Source organism: Equus przewalskii, chromosome 16 (genome assembly GCF_037783145.1).
Source record: "Equus przewalskii isolate Varuska chromosome 16, EquPr2, whole genome shotgun sequence".
NCBI classification, from domain to species: domain Eukaryota; kingdom Metazoa; phylum Chordata; class Mammalia; order Perissodactyla; family Equidae; genus Equus; species Equus przewalskii.
In genome coordinates, this window is record NC_091846.1 from 46,188,035 (window position 1) to 46,206,076 (window position 18,042).

General features: G+C 37.4%; 1 long non-coding RNA gene across 2 annotated transcripts in view; it reads right to left on the reverse strand.

Moving 5' to 3' along the window:
• Window positions 1-3,677, reverse strand: part of LOC139076481 (uncharacterized) — a 114,810-nt gene extending 111,133 nt beyond the window's left edge. For both annotated transcript variants that reach the window (XR_011528131.1, XR_011528130.1), the window contains exon 1: window positions 3,420-3,677. This is a non-coding gene — a long non-coding RNA (uncharacterized lncRNA). The remainder of the gene's footprint in view (window positions 1-3,419) is intronic.
• Between the last annotated feature and the right edge of the window lie 14,365 nt (window positions 3,678-18,042).

Sequence of the window (18,042 nt, forward strand, 5' to 3'; positions counted from 1 at the left end):
ACAAGATAAGGAGAACTTCCTCTCCCACATTTCACTATCAAAGAATTTCCAAAAAGTAAACTCATCTAAGTCATAAAAAGATTATAACAAGAGTAATTCTGCTATCTGGTGGCAAAACACACAAACAACAAGAGCAAGCGATGGGATTGAAAGTACCAAAGGATGGGTCTAAATTTTTATTACATTTTCCAAAACATGACGCTTCCTAATCTGAACTAAAAACAAGCCACTTAAATCTCGTCAAAGAATCATTAACATTAGGGATAAAGAAAAGAAAGGGAAAGAACAGAATATCATTGAATACTAGGTGCTAAGTACTATTAGAGACCTTGCATTCAATTTCCAAGAAAATTTGGGTCACTAAGAGCTTTCTTCACCAATAAAGAACAACTCTCCAAAGCAATTCAATTGCCACAAAGATAAACTGGTCAATTTGCTATTGCGATATAAATGCCTTCTTTGACTTAAAAATCATACAATGAATTTCAGAGCAGGAGGAGGTTTTAAACATCATCTAGGTTGAAATTCTCATTTTATAGATGAGAAGATGGAAGCCAGGAGATTAAGTGACTTGTCTAAGACCATACAACTGATTAGGGTCAATGCAGGATCTAGAAGCTAAGTCTCTCGACTTGAAAGCCAATGGTATTCTTCCCTCTCTCTTCACTGAGAAATGCTAGCAGGGTTACCAAAGAGACTTTCAACCAAAGCCTGTATCACCCCACGTTTTCCTCATTGAATCAATTTCTCCCATTTGAAAAGGGGTGAAGTGAGGTGTATCAACCATGAGTTTAGTATTGTTTTCTATACTTACACACAGCAGTCTTAAACCCTCAAAGCAGGGTTGCAGGGGGCCCTTTGTATGACTTCCAGTCACGGCAGCCTGTGGATTTCATCTCCCACTCACCCCCACAGCCAGGTGCCCTAGTGCTGAACACAGCATACATAAAGCTTTTCAAAGTGCTGTCCCCGGACCAGCAGCATCAACTTCAACTGAGAACTTGTTAGAAACGCACGTTCTTGGGTCCTATTCCAGACCTACCGGATCAGAAGCTCTGAGAGTGGGGCCCAACACAATCTGTGTTTAACAAGCCCTTCAGGTGACTCTATTGCGCGCTAAAGTTTGAGTACCACTGGTCTACACAAGCAATAAAATGGCCACCTTAACAGAATCGAGGGTGTTCCACCTGAGAGGTGTTCTTTATCATGTTAGAAATGCCAACTCCTGGAGAATGTGTTTTCTTAAATTTTGAAGCACTGCCACAAAACTTTGCTAACGGCAGTTGTTTCAATTTCCTAGTGGGAGCCTATTCCTAACTTTATTGAGATTTGAGGGTTTTATGTTGTTTGGATTTATTCCCCACAGATAATGAGTGTTCCTATCAATGCAGAAATGATCAAGGAAGGGGAGGAAACATCTCAACAGCACAGGAAGTAGGACAACAGACATCTCCATTGCCTTCTCTTCCTCTTCCTTTTTGACTTCCTGCTGCAGCTCCATCTCAGCTTGCTCAGCTATACCCATCCCTTCAACCACTATTGGCCCTTGCCTCGCTTAAGTGCTGCTTATATGGCCCCTGACTCTTCAGCTCCCATACTGTCACTTCTGCCCCTTTTCCCTCCACCCTTTCACTGCCATGACTTCCACTTTGCCTGCTAATTTCACTGCTTAGTCCCTTAGCTTCAGAAGATTAAGTAATCTCAGTACATATAAGAGATTTAAAGTCTAATTAGGTCCATCTAATGCAGAAAAGAAAAAACTCAGGTCTGAGAAAGTTAAATAAATTATTAACTACTATGCAACTCTTCTAATTGAATAAATAAGATTACATTTTTTGCTATGCTTTAGCTTTCTTGCTTGAGTCTAGCATTTTAGCCCCTCAAAATCAAGTTAAAGTTGGCTTTGTTATTATATAGCTATTCTTTCTAGCTTAGGTTCATCAAAAAATTTCATAAGCCTGCTTTTATATTTTCAACCAGCCTTTGTTGAGAATACTCAGAGCTCTAAAGTGCACCTGAGATCTTGCTTGAGGTTGCCATCAAGACATTAGTTCTGGGGGCTGGCCCCGTGGCTGAGTGGCTAAGTTTACGTGCTCTGCTTCAGCGGCCCAGGGTTCACTGGTTCAGATCCTGGGCACGGATCTACAAACCACTCATCAAGCCATGCTGTGGTGGCACCCCACATAGAAGAACTAGAATGACTCACAACCAGGATACACAACTAGGTACCAGGGCTTTGGGGAGGAAAAAAAAGAAAGAGGAAGGCAAGAGATGTTAGCTCAGGGCCAATCTTAAAAAAAAAGACTGGTTCTGATGGTTCAATCTGAATAAGAGTATTATCATTCAGGCTGCATTTCAACGTCTTCACAAAGATATTTCCTCTTTCAGCACCTAATATGCACTATGGACTATTCTAGGTGCTGAGGACACAGCAGTTGAGAGAATAGGGTTGGGAGGAGGGGAGACTTCCTCATGGTGCTTACATTCTAGAGGAATGCACAAAATAAGTAATAAAATAGTGTGTTTGATGAAAGTAAGTGCTAAGGAGAAAAAGGAAGCGAGGGTAGAGGGTACAAAATGTTAAGAAAGGTTACAATTTTAAATAGGGTGATCAATGAAGTTTCATTAAGAAGGGAACGTCTGAATATCATGGGAGATTCTCTTATATGTTTTGCTAAAACATTTATTTGACATGACTAAGTCTTAGATAGTCCTGTTGATTTCTAAGATTTACCAAAAACTATTTGTTTCTAGATTACTCAAAAACCATTTGTTTAACCATACATTCTGGAATTTTCTAGGAATCAACATCAATCTCGTAAATTGTATTTTCCTGAATTTGCCCTGTGTTTTCCCAGAATCAGTAACTTCAGATACCAGTAAGAAAACAACAAATACTGGTATATATAAAAATAGGTGGAAAATGCAATGCCACATCTGCAGAACTATTTGTTTTCAAACACAGAGAAGTACCATGGAAGCTACTGTGTAGAAAACATGTTTTTCCTTCTGTGCCCTTATCTACTGAAAGAAAAATATCAGTGTTTATTATCATTATTATTAAAGCCAGCTTCACAATCTCCTAAGAACTCAACAACAAACTGTGAAATAGCCACATGGGTAGAAGAGAAAAATTGTGGGAGAAAAAACAGGATGAACCTTTCAAACATCTTTTTGCAGAGAACAGTATTCACCTTCTTGTCCCAGACTGAACTAATAAAGTCATAACTTATCATAACTTATTTATCCAAAACACCCCAAGTCAGATCCAGAGTCTGAGTTACCTTTTTATGCCACTTTACACTTGGTTCACACAGGAACCAGTTCAAATAATTTGGCCAAGGTCATATACCAAGAGTTTCTGGGTTTGTCTCTTAAAACTGGAGAACTTAATGGTTTGCCTTTCTTACTGTACTCACCAGAATCCTTGGTCTCTTTCTTAACTTCTCTTTCCAATTCCGTAGAAAACACAGAAAATCTTCAACTGCTTTTGGTCATTTTAGTTCTTCCAAATTTGGCAGTTACACAAATTGCTTCATGTCCAATATAATTAGTTACTGCAAAATGTCCTGGGAAATGGGACATCATTGTTAGGGGAAAAAGGGAGACTATTGTGGGAATACTGGGTAAAGCAAAACAAAACTAAAGGAAAAACAAACAAAACAACATTATACAGAATAAATCATATCTTAGAATCAGACTTCCCAGGGTCATGCACAGAATCCGATGATTTATTCAGCTCTGCTTGGAGAAGACTTATGGTGATGAGTCAAAAGATTGAACTATAATCTCTTCCAAATAAACTATATTTAAAGAATTCACAGGTTGCTGATTAAGCTTCAAACTATACTGGTCTTCATGTAATAGAAAATCTTATTTTTTGCTTTCTTTCTATTTAGCAGTTTTTCAAAATGATTGCTTCCAACTCTTAGTGGCCTCACTACACCAAATTAGAACTTACCTTCTAGAATTTCTTTCCTCCATTCCTGAATTCTCTCCTTTATTTTTTCTGGGTTTTAGAATCAGTCCTGGATTCAAATCCTGTCTCCTTTAATTATGTGCTGAGTGCTGTGTGTGACTTGAGCCAGTTATTTACCTCTCTGAAATTCATTTTAGCCTTAACTGGCAACAAATAGTATAAAAAGTCTTCAAGTGGTAATTTTGAGAATTAGATAAATAATAAATATGCTACTACTGACAGTAATGTTAAATCAACGTTAGTTTCATTTCTTCCTAACCAGAAATTTTCTTTGTTTGTTTAAATGATATTTCTTATTACAAAATTTCTACAGAATAGTTGTCAAAAATCTAGACAATACACAATGGAATACTACTCAGCCATAAAAAAAGACAAAATTGGCCCATTCACAACAACGTGGATGGACCTCGAGGGTATTATGTTAAGCGAAATAAGCCAGTCAGAGAAAGACGAACTCTATATGACTCCACTCATAGGTGGAATTTAGTATATTGATAAGGAGATCTGATCGGTGGTTACCAGGGAAAAGGGGGGGTGGGGAGAGGGCACAGAGGGGGAAGTGGTGTACCCACAACATGACTAACAAAAATGTACAACTGAAATCTCACAAGGTTGTAATCTATTATAACATTAATAAAAAAAAAAATCTGAGGAAAAAAAAATCTAGACAATACAGATAACTAAAACGAAGAAAATTTGAATTACTTATATTCCTCATAAAGACAATCAAGTTAATGGTTTGTATATCTCTTTCCAATCTTTTCTACTACAGGTACATAGAATGATTACTTATTTAAATTATATCACTAATTTAACTCATTAAAGTGTAAGATACGTTTTAAAAGTGCGTAAATCAATGAATGGTCACAAAGTGAACACAGCTGATACCACTTCTCGTTGATGTGCTTTTGGATTTAACAATGCATCAGGACCACGCCGGCTCCAGAGCCAGACTCTGCCGCCAGATTGCCTGAGGCAGAATCCCGCTCTGCAATTTCCTAGTGATGGGATCTGGAATAAGTTATTTAACCTTTCTAGGTCTCAGTTATCTCATCTGTTCAATGGTAACAGTTTCCCCAGTTATGAAGATGAAATAAGTACCTGTAAATAATTCACTTACAATGATGTGAAATATATAGCATGTACCCAATAAGGTAAGCTACTGTTGTTATTTACAATATCTGGAAAAGCTTTTCTCTCACAACAGTTACACCTTCTCTTGCGTGCATGGGAGTCCATTTTCATGAAGAGTTTGGTGAGCTTCCTTAAAGTCTTCTCCGATTTCCTGATATGCAACCAGCTAAATGGAAAGTACGGAACCACCGTTTTCACAAGAAGCCGCCTATTTCTTTTGGAGATCAGACTCCCTCCCCTGGTACCAGGACTACGAATGCCCCCAAATACACCATAACCTACTTTTCCGAACAGAAATCATTCGCTTCCTTCTATAAACACTCCTATCAGGCTAATTATTCTCCTCTAAACACATCTTGTTCTTTGCTACCTCTGGCTTTGGACTTCATTTTCCTGACTTCTTGAAATGCATTTTTCTTTCATGGTTTCAAAATCTCCCACGCTCTTCTAATTGGAGCCTTGTCTCGCCTCTGAACTCAATATCGCCCTCCCTTGGCTGTCATCGTGCACTGCCTTAATCATAACGGCGCAATTCACGTCAGCTTCACAGCTTTCAAAACACTTTCACATGCAGTGTCTCTTCTGATCCGCACAGCAATCTGAGATAATAAAGCTGTGATTATTATCCCCATTTTACCGTGAAAGGGATTAACTCTTCCTTCTGAAAACACATCCAGTCCCTGCCTAGAAAGAAAACTCCTCCAGACGAAAGACGTTCCACTTTTCTTAGTTTTCTTGCCCACAGGACATATTTACTCTGGAATCAATCTGCTGCCCAAATCATTGTTATCGATAGAAATAGCGAAACACTTTTGAGTTTCTTGTACATATCTCTGGGCTAAACACATATGCTTATCATTTATTTATTTTCACACTATATTGAATGTCTGCTATCTGCCAGCGCCTGCTCCTTCTTGAGACCCCTGGCTAGGCGCCTCTTTGGTTCTGTGCCTATTTTAAGGCTCTGTGAAAAAGCACTGGATTACACGCCAGGGACCTGGAGTCAGGTACCGCCTCTGCTAACAGTCGTGAAGAGTTGTCTTGTGCGTTTCTGGAGCTCAGTTTCCTCATCTCCAATACGGAGAAAATAATCTCTGATCTGACCACCTCACAAGATTATAATGAAGATCAAATAAGATATGCAAGTGCCTGTAGTCTTTATGAAAATATAAAAGTATCAATGTTATGCCGTTATTAAGAGATGGTTCCTGCCCTTGCAGTCCCACAATTCAGTTGAGAAAACAAGAAATGTACATAAGAAAACAAGTTAGATATAAAATGACATGTGCTAAGTGACAGAAGCTGCAAACGTCTGATAACCTAGAGAGAAAGTGAGATGGTAAATTGTGCTTTTAAATTCAGAAGATTAAAACATTATTCCAAATCTTAGTTTGTCCCCTACTTTATTAATGTTTAAATTGTGGAAATATTAATTCTTCTTGTGGGAATTAACTTTCAACCAGAAATCAGGCTACCTGTTTGGGTTTTAAAAATGTTTTGAATGCCCTGTATTACTGAGGCAGTACCTACCCAGGACCATTTCGTCTTCTACACCTATTCCAATGGCACTGCAAGAGTTATTGCCCCCCGATTTCTGAGTTGAAAGAATAGGAGAAAATGTAAGGAAGCTGTTCTTTGATCTCCAGGCACATCAATTTCAGGTCATAAATCCCCCTGCAGTTGGAGCTAAGACAGGACCTCAAAAGCACATGGACTTTGCCTATTAGAAAATATAAACCAAATAGTGACTATTTGTTGTTTAGATTTATTTTGTGAGTAATGTAACTGAAAAAACAACCCAGCATTGAAGGATGTATCATTTTTAATCTCAGCACTTTTAGCTACTGCCAACACCAGATAGAGTATCTTATTGCAATAATTCAAGGATTTCTCTATTAGTTTCTCTAAGCCCTTAAAGCAAATGAAGCTCTTATGATATAAAACACCTTCTTTCTCTATTTTTTTTCTCAGCTTTCAAGCCTAAATGCATTTCAGGGTAGAATTTTAAATGAACGAGATAAATGAAATTCTATCTAACTGTATTAATTTTTGACACTCTTTTTATGATTCTTTTAAAAAGAACATGGAAACGAATTGCAGCTCTGGTTGCTGTACAGTCATGATGAATAGCATGCTACAAATAATATTTTTTTTCAAACTTTTGAAAGAACAATTTAGGTGTTTAATCTCTTGGGTGGGTTTACAAACACCCTACGTTGATAATTGACCAAGGATCTACGAATGAGCTTTCTCAAACAAAGAATAAGCTCTCGTATATTAAAGGAAGCATTTTCATACCTTTTTCTCCCTATTGTTTAACCTTTTGTTCCCATCACAAATATCTACACGTAGTTCTTATCTCTGACCTTGAGGAAATGTGTAGCTTTATCGAGGCTTCCTCTTAGATCACAGATGACCTTCAGCTGATGTCATTGAGCTCTGACCTGCCTCAGTGATCTGCTCACACAAAATACATATGCTGAACAGTGCTGGTGTGTGCAGTAGGGGTAAGTGAATTATTTACAAAAATTTGAGTTGACACCTTTTATCAAATGTGGAAAGATGAAGACAAAACAGCTGCTATTGCTGTCGTAAGCAATCTGCTGGTGATTGAATAAAAGTGTCAAGAAAATGGCTGCTTGATGGCCTTTTGTTCTCCCTCATCCAGCTTGATGTTAGTTTGAGCTGTCAGTTAGGAATCACGGCAGTGTGATTTATCAATAGACTGAGTGACCTTCTGTTTGAGCTTGTGGTAGAACTGGAAGACAGCGCCCTCTACTGCAAATACGTAGCACTTCCTCTGAACATGCCATTAGACTGAGCGATTGGTTCACACTTGCTAGAAGCAATTCACCCTTATGATAATTATAGCTTTTTAAATTTTGTCCTGTCTCAATTGCCTCCACACACTTATTAAAAATTAGTAAAATCCAAAAACAGAAAACTTCAAGCATGTTTCTATACCTTCCAGCAAACTAATTTAGAAAATCAGTTTTTCAGATAAAATTCTTCCTCCTTGCTAATTAAACTGCAGAATAAGGAAACATTATCTTCGATAGCAAACTGAATGTTTAAGTAGTGTTTGGATTATATTTATATTAATAACCCATCTGCATTAACTCAAATTATTTTATAGTCTCTATAAAGAGAAGGATTGAGACTTATTTTTCTGCCGTGATATCATGGTCTCCTCAGGGAGAGATGCTATTATCAATCAGAGCTCTGTGGATCCTTGAGCGATATGAAGCCATAGTGGACCAACACCTTACAAATGAGTATTCCCACTGCCATTGTGTAGATATAAGCATTTTTTTTAAGTAGAGCTTTCTGGTTTAAAGGATATTTATTTGATCCAAAACCCAAATAACATGAAAGTAACTTATGAGAAAAAGGATATTCAAGCAGTTATTGAAAAGGAAGTATAGAATATATTTAAAAGAATTAAAGTAGCATTATCTGATTTGCAGCAACACGTAATCCTTTCATGTTCAGATCTAAATTGCCACAATGTGAAGAGAATTTTTGTTCTTTTAAAAGCTATTAGATATATGCTATTTCAAATACATTTATTTTCTCTGTTAGGTATTTCACAATAATTTTTCCTTTTAGCTTCTCATCTTGTATTTCTAAATCAGACCTGAAAACTCATTGTGTAAGTATTACTTTGTTGGCTGCATCAAAGACTTAACTACTTAAAGATACTTTTCCGGGGCTGTCTTTCCTCAGTCTGTCTTCACTGCCCCGCAGATTAGGGCAGACCAGGCTAGGACCATAAAAAGATGTGCTTCACTAATTCACAAAATTTCCACTTTCTACTCCGTACCTTTTCCTCCTCGATTTAATTTAGACCATTAGATGGTTACGTCACTCCCGCTTAAATCCACAGAAGCACCACAAACAGATCCAAGCTTGAGGTTCAGACCTCAGTTCCTTGCATGAGCCTTGACTTTTTTCTCTCCGTTCTGATATACACACACACTATGACTTGTTCATAAAAGATCTGCAGCGAAGTTGAATAATATGTAAATTTTATGTTATAATGAATTAGGTCCTAAGATCTTTAAAGGTCAGACACCTGGTATAATACATCACATTCTTTAATATCAACTACAAAATAACTGTAATAAATTTCTCCAACACCACATCCTCACACACTGTTACCCACAAGGAAGCACCAAAGGAAATGTGTCATTTGTCAAAACATGCAGAAAAACTGGCATGTGTACAAGCCGCTTTAAAAGTAATGCTCAGGTTAGAAATAGCTTTCCAAATGAATATTTTGTGGTTAAACAAAGAAAAATACATTAGTGCTTGAGTGAAAGTATCTCCTGATGTGTAAAAAGAATGAGAAAGAAACAACTAACCTTCTAGGCTATATGATAAAATCATTTTAATTACTTACAGGATAATGTATAATTTATAGGCAAAGAGCCTTATTTGATTACCCTTAAGAAAAAATTCAACAGGCATGGAAATTCAAGCATGGATGAGTGAGAGGGCGATTATAAAAATGTATACTATCTGAGTTATAGAAATTTGAGTTGCTATTAAAATAAAATTTTTTATTTCTCTTATAATGCTATTTGCAAGCTTCAATTACAAGTCTCTATTGTAGGAACATGTCTATTAGCAAAAGAAGGAAAAGAGATTTGCCTACAAACAAAGCAGACTTTGGGGGCTGAAAAAATGCAGACTCACCTAAATACCCACTCTCCTTCCTATCCACCCCGTGTCCCTGTACTCCAATAGTGTATTGGTTAACTCAGGATACAGTGAAATGAACATACAAGCAGAAATGTTCACCTTCTGAATTTCTAGTGTGGATTGTAGGTCCCTAATAGGTTATTTGTAATGCTGTTGAAGGTGTTCCTTTAAAATATGTATTGTAAGTGTTATTTTATATATACCTCCTGGTTTGGCAATGACTTTCTAGAAAGGGATTGAGAGAATATTTGAGAAATAATTGAATGGATTTGCCAATTTAAATAGTATTTGTCTTTTAAATTTGAATAGGCTTAGAGAAAGACTGTGATCACCTAAACAACCAATTTTATGTTTTCCAACAAGGTCTACAATGGTTCTGTTAGCACGTACATATGGCATCAGTCAATAGGCACAAAGTGAAGTGGAAATTTTGTCCAGATCATTAGGAGGCACCCCATGAGTAAAAAGAATTGAAGCCAGTGTAGTTTTCATATTTGAAGGTTCTGGAAAATTGCCCAAATCCCACCCTTTTTAATACATATACATAAAGTTAACCAAAATATTTGTAATCTTTATAGCCAGATCTAAAATGGCCTTTCTAAGTTGAGGAGAATGAACTCCGCCCCCCACAGCAGCTGAACACCTGCGTTTTTGCTCCCAATGAATCCGATGTAGAGCTCGTTAGACAGACTGAAGGGAGTAAAGAGATCTGAAATGAACCTTTCAGGGTTTAAATTAATTTGTTCAAAACGGGCAATGGACATGTAGAAACAATTTAAAGAAAAAAGTGTGTAGTAATCAAAGGAAAGCAATTTAAAGTAAATTGCCCAAAAATAAAATGTTTTAGACCATAACACACAATGCTCATGAAGGTGTAGTAAGAAGAACATGTTCATACTCTGCTGGTAGAAGTGTAAATTTCTTTAGTTTTTTGGAAAATAATTCCAGAAAGTAGGAATCTGGTATACAATTTGGCAGTATGACCCAATCATTCTTTCATTCAACAAATGTTTATTGAGTGCTTAGTTTGTGCCTGAGAGTAAATAGACAAAAATCTCTGCTTTCACAGAGCTGATATTCTGGTGGGGGGAGATAGACAATAAGCAAGCAAATAATTAAAAAGCAAGTATGTCAGATGTTGATAAGAGCAATGGAGAAACTTTTTATTTGCAGGGAAGGGAGCAGAGGTATGTGGCTATTTTAAGTAGAATGGTCAAGGGTAGCATCGCTAAGAAGGTGGCATTTGAGCAAAGACCAGAAAGAAGTGAGGGTTATCAAAGAGAGGAGCCCTAGCCATGGCCTCAGAATCCTACCCAGACCAAGCTCCAAGCCATCAGACTGGTTTACTGTCAGTTACGATGGGAGAGGAAAGCCTACCTTTCAGCACGCTCTCTGCTGGGTGACCATGTGGCAGACCTGTTGGCTGAGTATCCCTGTGCTAGAGAACCCAACCCTATCTCTGCCAGTGATGCAGGTACCCTGCGCCCAGGATGCCCGGGCCCTGGGGAGCTGTCCTCAGTGCTGACAGGCGGCTGGGCCTTGGCGCTGGAGCGCACAGCAAGACAGGGCTAGTCCCTTGCAAGCCTGTAAGCTCAGGGAGCCCAACTCCTTATGACACCCCCACAAGCACTCAATCTGCCTCACTGCTTCCTGTCCTGGCTCTGTGTGTCCTCTGAGAGAACTCACATAGGTGTTCTTCATCTATCCTAGGGAATTAGGCAAAAATCAAAGCCAAATATGTATTTAAGGTTATATATCAGTTATTCATAATAAAAATGTTCAGTGAAAGGCAAAATTGTAACTTGCATTTACAATAATTTAGACATATATGTGTATAGAGAAAAGACAGAAAGAAAATTCACTAATGGGTCAGCGATAGTTACAGAGCAGGGGTCAGCAAACTATGGCCCAAGGTGCCAAATCTGACCCAAGGCTTGTTTTTGTAAAGTTTTATCGGAACACAGCCATACGTATTCATGTAGCTGCTTTTGCAATACGACAACAGAGCTCAGTATTTGCAATAGAGACTATATGGCCTACAAACCTAAAATGTTGGTTTTCTGACCCTTAGCAGAAAGCAGTTGCTTGTCCTTGATCTATAAAGTTCAGTTACGGATATTTTAATTTCTTCCGATGTCCTTATATTTTCTATCTTCTCTTATAGTCAGAAAGAAAAAGATAAATAAATGATTTCATTCTTTTCCATTGCTCTTGGAATATACTATAAAATGAGAAATGATTGTTATCAAATCCGGCTTGGTCCTCAGCCATAGTTAAATAGCTTATAATGGGGGCTATAAAATTATTATTTATGTCACAAATATTTGTTGCTTGCACTTACTACGTTTCAGGCATTGCTCTAAGTGCTTTGCAAATATTAACTCCCAATCCTCATAATAATTCTATGAGATGGGAATTAGTATTATCCCCTATCACAGATGAGGAGACTGAAAAGCAAAGGAATTAAATAATTCACTCCAGGTCACACGTTCGTACATTGGAGCTGGGATTCAAATCCGAGGAGTCTTGAGTGCAGTCTGGACTCTAAGTCCTATACTATGCTGCCTCCTTGTGACTCTTCAATTCTTGCACTGCCTTTTTACAGGAAAATGTGGTTGTCCAGGGTAACAATTAGTTTTCTCAAGTTAATACTCAAAGTCCAAAAACTTTTCCTGGGGCTGAAAGGAGAAAGAGGTGGGTGGAAGAGAGGAAAGAACAGATAAATGTGGGAAGTTGAGTTTTCATAGCCCAGACTATATTAAAAATGTAAGCCTTGGAAAAGTATATTAGTCAAGGTTCTCCAGAGAAACAGCATCAACAGAATGTGTGTGTGTGTATGTATATATATATATACACACACACAGAGATTTATTCTAAGGAATTGGCTCACATAATTGTGGGGACTGGCAAGTCTGAATTCTACAGGGCAGACCAGCAGGCTGGAGACCCAGGGAAGAGCTGATGTTGCAGCTTGAGTCTGAAGGCAATCTGGAAGCAGTATTCTTCTTTCTTGGAGGACTTCATTATCTTTCTCTTAAGATCTTCAACTGATTGGATGAGGCCCACCCACATTATGGAGGGTAATCTGCTTTACTAACTTAAATGTTAATCTCATCTAAAAAAAATACCTTCCAAATGACACCTAGACTAATGTTTGACCAAATTTCTGGGTACCATGGCCTAGCCAAGTTGACCCATGAAATTAGCCACTGCATTGGAGTAAACGAATTAGAAGAAGAGAAAGAAAAGAAAGAGGGGAGGACTAAGGGAGACAGCTACAGAAGGATGTGGGATTCTGGAGAGGTGCATATACTCTTCTTCCCTCAGAGAGTTTACAATCTAGTAGAAGAAATGGACAAGCCAACAGAAAAGTCACAGCTATAGACAAGCTCATGCCTTGACTCCAAAAAGGGATTTGGACACATCTGAGCATAGTCAACAAGTGAACAAGCAGCCTGGGAAACTGGCTTTAAAGTTTAGCTTGGAAGGGAGAGGAGGCTAGGTCAAGGGGGGCTGTGGGTGGGAGAGAGTTGGAAAGAACAGCAAGGAGCCTAATATCTTATCCCTGATCCAGTGCTGCAGGCAAAAGTGGAAAGAACTGTCTTCAAAGGCATTCTGCAGCACTCAGGAGCACAAGTCATGCTGCGTGGTGAACAGGAGGCACTGTGATGAGAATGGAGTGGGTTAGCCTGACTTCAGCTTCCATGTGATGAGGGTTCCGAGGACCTCTGTTCCACTTTTGGACCTTCAGGGTTTACAACTTGGATAGGTCCAGGGACAAACTCTGCATCTCCAAGTGGTAGTGGTAGGGCCCCAAATAAGTATCAAAAGTGTTGGAGCAACAGACATGGGTGAGACCAGATGGGAGGTTACTGTACTTAAGCAGATTTCAGACATACCTGGAGAATCTTTGGAACACTGGTGAGCCTGTGCGTGGGTTACTAAGAATTTAAGGTTGGATTAATGTTGCTCTTACTCCGTTAGTACACATAGGCTGAGGAAACTTTGGCAACACTACTCTGTGATGCCTTTTTGATGGACATAAGCACAGGGTGACACAGAAGCATGGAGGCCTGAGAAGTCTTTGGAGTATGGGCAACTGCAAGTAATTCTGCACAACTTGACCAAGGACTGCATGTGAGGGTCAAGATTGAGCAGGAATCACAGATTCTCTGAGTTCACAGAACTTTTCAGATTGAGTCTTTTTTATTGATTGATTGATTGAGGAGGAAGATTGGCCCTAAGCTAACATTTGCTGCCAATCTTCCTCTTTTTGCTAGAGGAAGATTGTCACTGAGCTAACATCTATGCCAATCTTCCTCTATTTTGTACGCGAGACACCACCACAGCATGGCTTGATAAGCAGTGTATAGCTCTGGGCCTAGGATACGAACCCACAAACCCCGGGCCACTGAAGCAGAGCATGTGAACTTAACCACTAAGCCACCAGGCCAGCCCAGATGTAGTCTTTTTCAGATTAATCATTGAGCCACAATAATTCTTCCTTCCATCTTTCTCCATCCATTACTCTCCCTGTCCTCTTACTGCAAATTCGTCTTCCTTATTGTGCATCCTTCCTCCCAGAGAAAATTTCCATTTCATTTGCAGACCAATAATTACCAAATTCATTTGATTGGAAATAAAAGCAGAACACAAACTCCATCAAGGCAGGAATTTTGTCTCTGTTGTTCTCTATTTTATCCCTGATGCTTGACAGAGAGTAGGCAGGCAAGATACATTGCTGAGAAAAAAAAAAGTCAACTCAGTTTCCTTTTATTTTGGAGATCAATAGCAACTTGAAATACCATAGGGAAGCCCAGGAAGACGTAAAATTGCTTAGCAGAGTACCTGGCACATTGTTAGTGGTCAGCAAATGTCAGCTGTAATTATTTATAAAAGGAAAAATAGATGGAACTAAAATTAATTTTCCAGAAAATAAAATATTAAGTAGCTAGACATCAAGAGGCCAGATTATGGAGGGCCTCCATGCCATATTGAGATGTTTAAATTTTATCTGAAGGCAAGGTGAAGCTTCAGAGAATTTTAAGCAAAGGAATAAATGGTATGAATTATATTTTCTTGTAGTAGTGTGAAGAACAAATTGGAGAGGAATTTTGAAAAGGCAGAACAACAGAAAGGGGTGGCAGATTGGGAAGGTATTTGGGAAGTAAAATTGGCAGGATTGTTAAGCAATTAAAGAAAACAAAAAAAAAAAGCTGAGTAAAAGAAAATTCAGCATGAGTACTTTAAGCTTAAAAGAGAATTTCTTACAAATATGTTTCGAAGTGGTTTACCAAGAAAGATTATACAATCTCCTTTTCTGGAGGTCTGTAAAAATGAGATGGTGCCATCTGTGTCTAGCAGCTGAAGGCCTGGGCTTGGTCAAAAGTTGACCCACCCTTTTGATCCTATGATTTCAACAGAAAACCAAAAAGCAGACTACAGTGTACAGAAACACCATATTGTATTTGTAAGATTTTAATTGTATAAACATTTTATCTTCACATCTTCTTACACTGATTTTATTTACCTGCAGAGTTTCTCCCATTCACCTTTAAATGTGCTATCATTCTCTGTCCGTGATTTTTTTCCAATCATGTTCTCATTATGTCCCATCACTTTATGACAATGACATTGCCGCATAGTGACTTCATTACTGTAAAGAAATAATATGAGTTTACTGCTGAAAAAAAGTATAATTAAAAGCATAAATTATGGCTGCTGTCAAGACAACAGACATTAACACTGAAACTTAGAACATAATGCAGAAATAGGTTAGGTTTATGCCACCTGAAATCATTGTGAACCTTGAGTGTTTTCTCTACAAATAATCTACCCAAAAGTTATTACATTTTTTTTAAACGAGGTGAATCACCTATATTGCCTCTTTTCCTGGTCTTTTCTTTTCTTGATACTTACCACAGTAATATTAAAAGGTGTTATAAGAATGTTTTAAAAGCCACTGAAAGACATATTAGTACAAAGTAGTTGTCATCAAAAACCAATGAAGTTATGAATATATGCGCTAACAAAAATCTTTAATCTTATGCAAAGTCCAAGGAAACTACAGCAACATCTTAAAAAATTGACTTTTCAACTACCATCTGCTAAGTAAAATCACAGCTGTGTCAATTCTTTAACATTCTGAGATGGAGGGGCTCCCCTGCTCTCACTTGCACCTTGCCCTCTCAAGCTAGCATAATATTGAGGTTCAGAAAGCCAGTGCCCCACAACCAGTGCGCTTCAAGACTTCAAATTAGAGACCAAAATTTCAACAAAGTTGTTCAACAACACTGTGCTTAGAGAAGAGAAGTTTGGGTACAACTTTAGTCCTGGGAATCTTAATGTTTTGTGTGGAATGGTAGCCTCATAAACAGAGATCCACCACAGAGGACTATACACAAGTAGAGGATGCTTGGCTACGCTATCGGGGGTGTTGCAGTGGAAGTCCATGATTATTTTGAGGGGCTAGAATAGATGAGCTCTATGATTACCTACCGCTCAGAGGTTTGCCAATCTACAGAAACATACACACACCCGGAAAACTTTGACACTCCAAAATAACAAAGACTTCAATGTTTCCCTCTATGTGTGTATGTATCTATATCTACGTTCCTATATGTATATAGATATAGGTATAGATGTACATATATATATATATATATGATTTCTAGATTTTTGAATATCTTATTTTATATATCTGTATCTATGTGTATAAATAGGTATATATATGTAAAATAAAATTATGCACACTGATTCAGCAATGTATTTGATCCTTTACATACATGTGATCTTATAGAAATAATAAAATGGTATATTTTGTCACAAAAAATAATAGTAATAAATAAGAAGATGGGTGGAAACTTTCGGAGGTGATGGGTAAGTTTATGGCGTAGAGCGTGATGATGGTTTCATGGATATATACTTGTTTCCAAACTCATCAAGTGTATACATTAAATATGTACAGCTTCTTGTATGTCAAAAAACATTTTTTGAGGAAACAAGGTATTGTTTTTCACATGCTACACTGACAAATATTTAAATGAAAATCTCTAATCTTGATGAAAATATTTTTAAACTAGTGACAGATACACTGACGGGGGCAATTTAAATTTGCTCGACCTTCCTGAAAAGTAGCTTAGCAATGTATTTTATGAGATAAAAATAATTTCATGCAATTTGATCCAGTAAAATTATTCATAGGAATATCCTAAGGCAAAAATAAAATATAAGAAAAACACATCAGCATGAATATTTTCATTGCAGTATTATTTACAAGACGAAAATGGAGTCAACAACTCTAGAATTGTACGAATATTATGCAGTCATTATAAAATTAATATAAAAACAAAAAAGGATAAAAAGAAAATCTAAGAGTGTGAATTCCTAAATGTATTTGAGAAACTTCATCTTATCTGCTCTTTTGCCCCTGAGAACCGTCATAGGACAACATCTCTGATGTGCTTATAATATAAGGAAACATCAGGTTATATATTACATATTTTCAAAAATATTATCTATTGTTTTTATTTTTGTTGGTATATATTAAACTCTTACATATATGATAATTATTGAAAATTTTTGCCAACAAGAATCTAAGAGGATTATTCCTACCATATACAAAGAAATATTTTCCTAATGGTGACTAGCAGGTTATTTATTCCTAAAATTCTTTATTTCACTGCTTAGGAACCTGCATATGTGATAAATAAGTAGACTCCTTGACGAGTGATTTGTCGTGTTTACCAAAACGTGAGGTCTAATTTCTGTTAAAATATTTTTCAATATTTTTAATGAATTTTAATAAAGGTTTATCAGGTGCTTGTTATGGTGCAGAACTTTTATTAAATTCTGTGATCCATAAAACATTTTTTTTGAATGACACATAGTTTAGTTTTTCATTTAGAGGCTATAAAAGTGTTCACAAAAGTTATGTTGAAAAAAAAGTGATTGAAAGTGCTAAAACACTGTACAGAATATAAAATCCTTTCATAGACTTTTTATGACACATGAAACATGAGTCTTAAAGGTTTAATGTTACTGACTTTTATACAAGGCTTTTTAATTCTTGATTCCAGTTATGGTTCTGCAAATGAACTGTGACATTAAAAGGAATCAGGCTGGAACTGCCTGGGCTCCCTTTCTAGATGAGTTCTGACTGGCCATGAGAGGTTCGCTCCGGGACCCACCCCACCCACAACTGATTAACGCTCACTTGCTTTCCA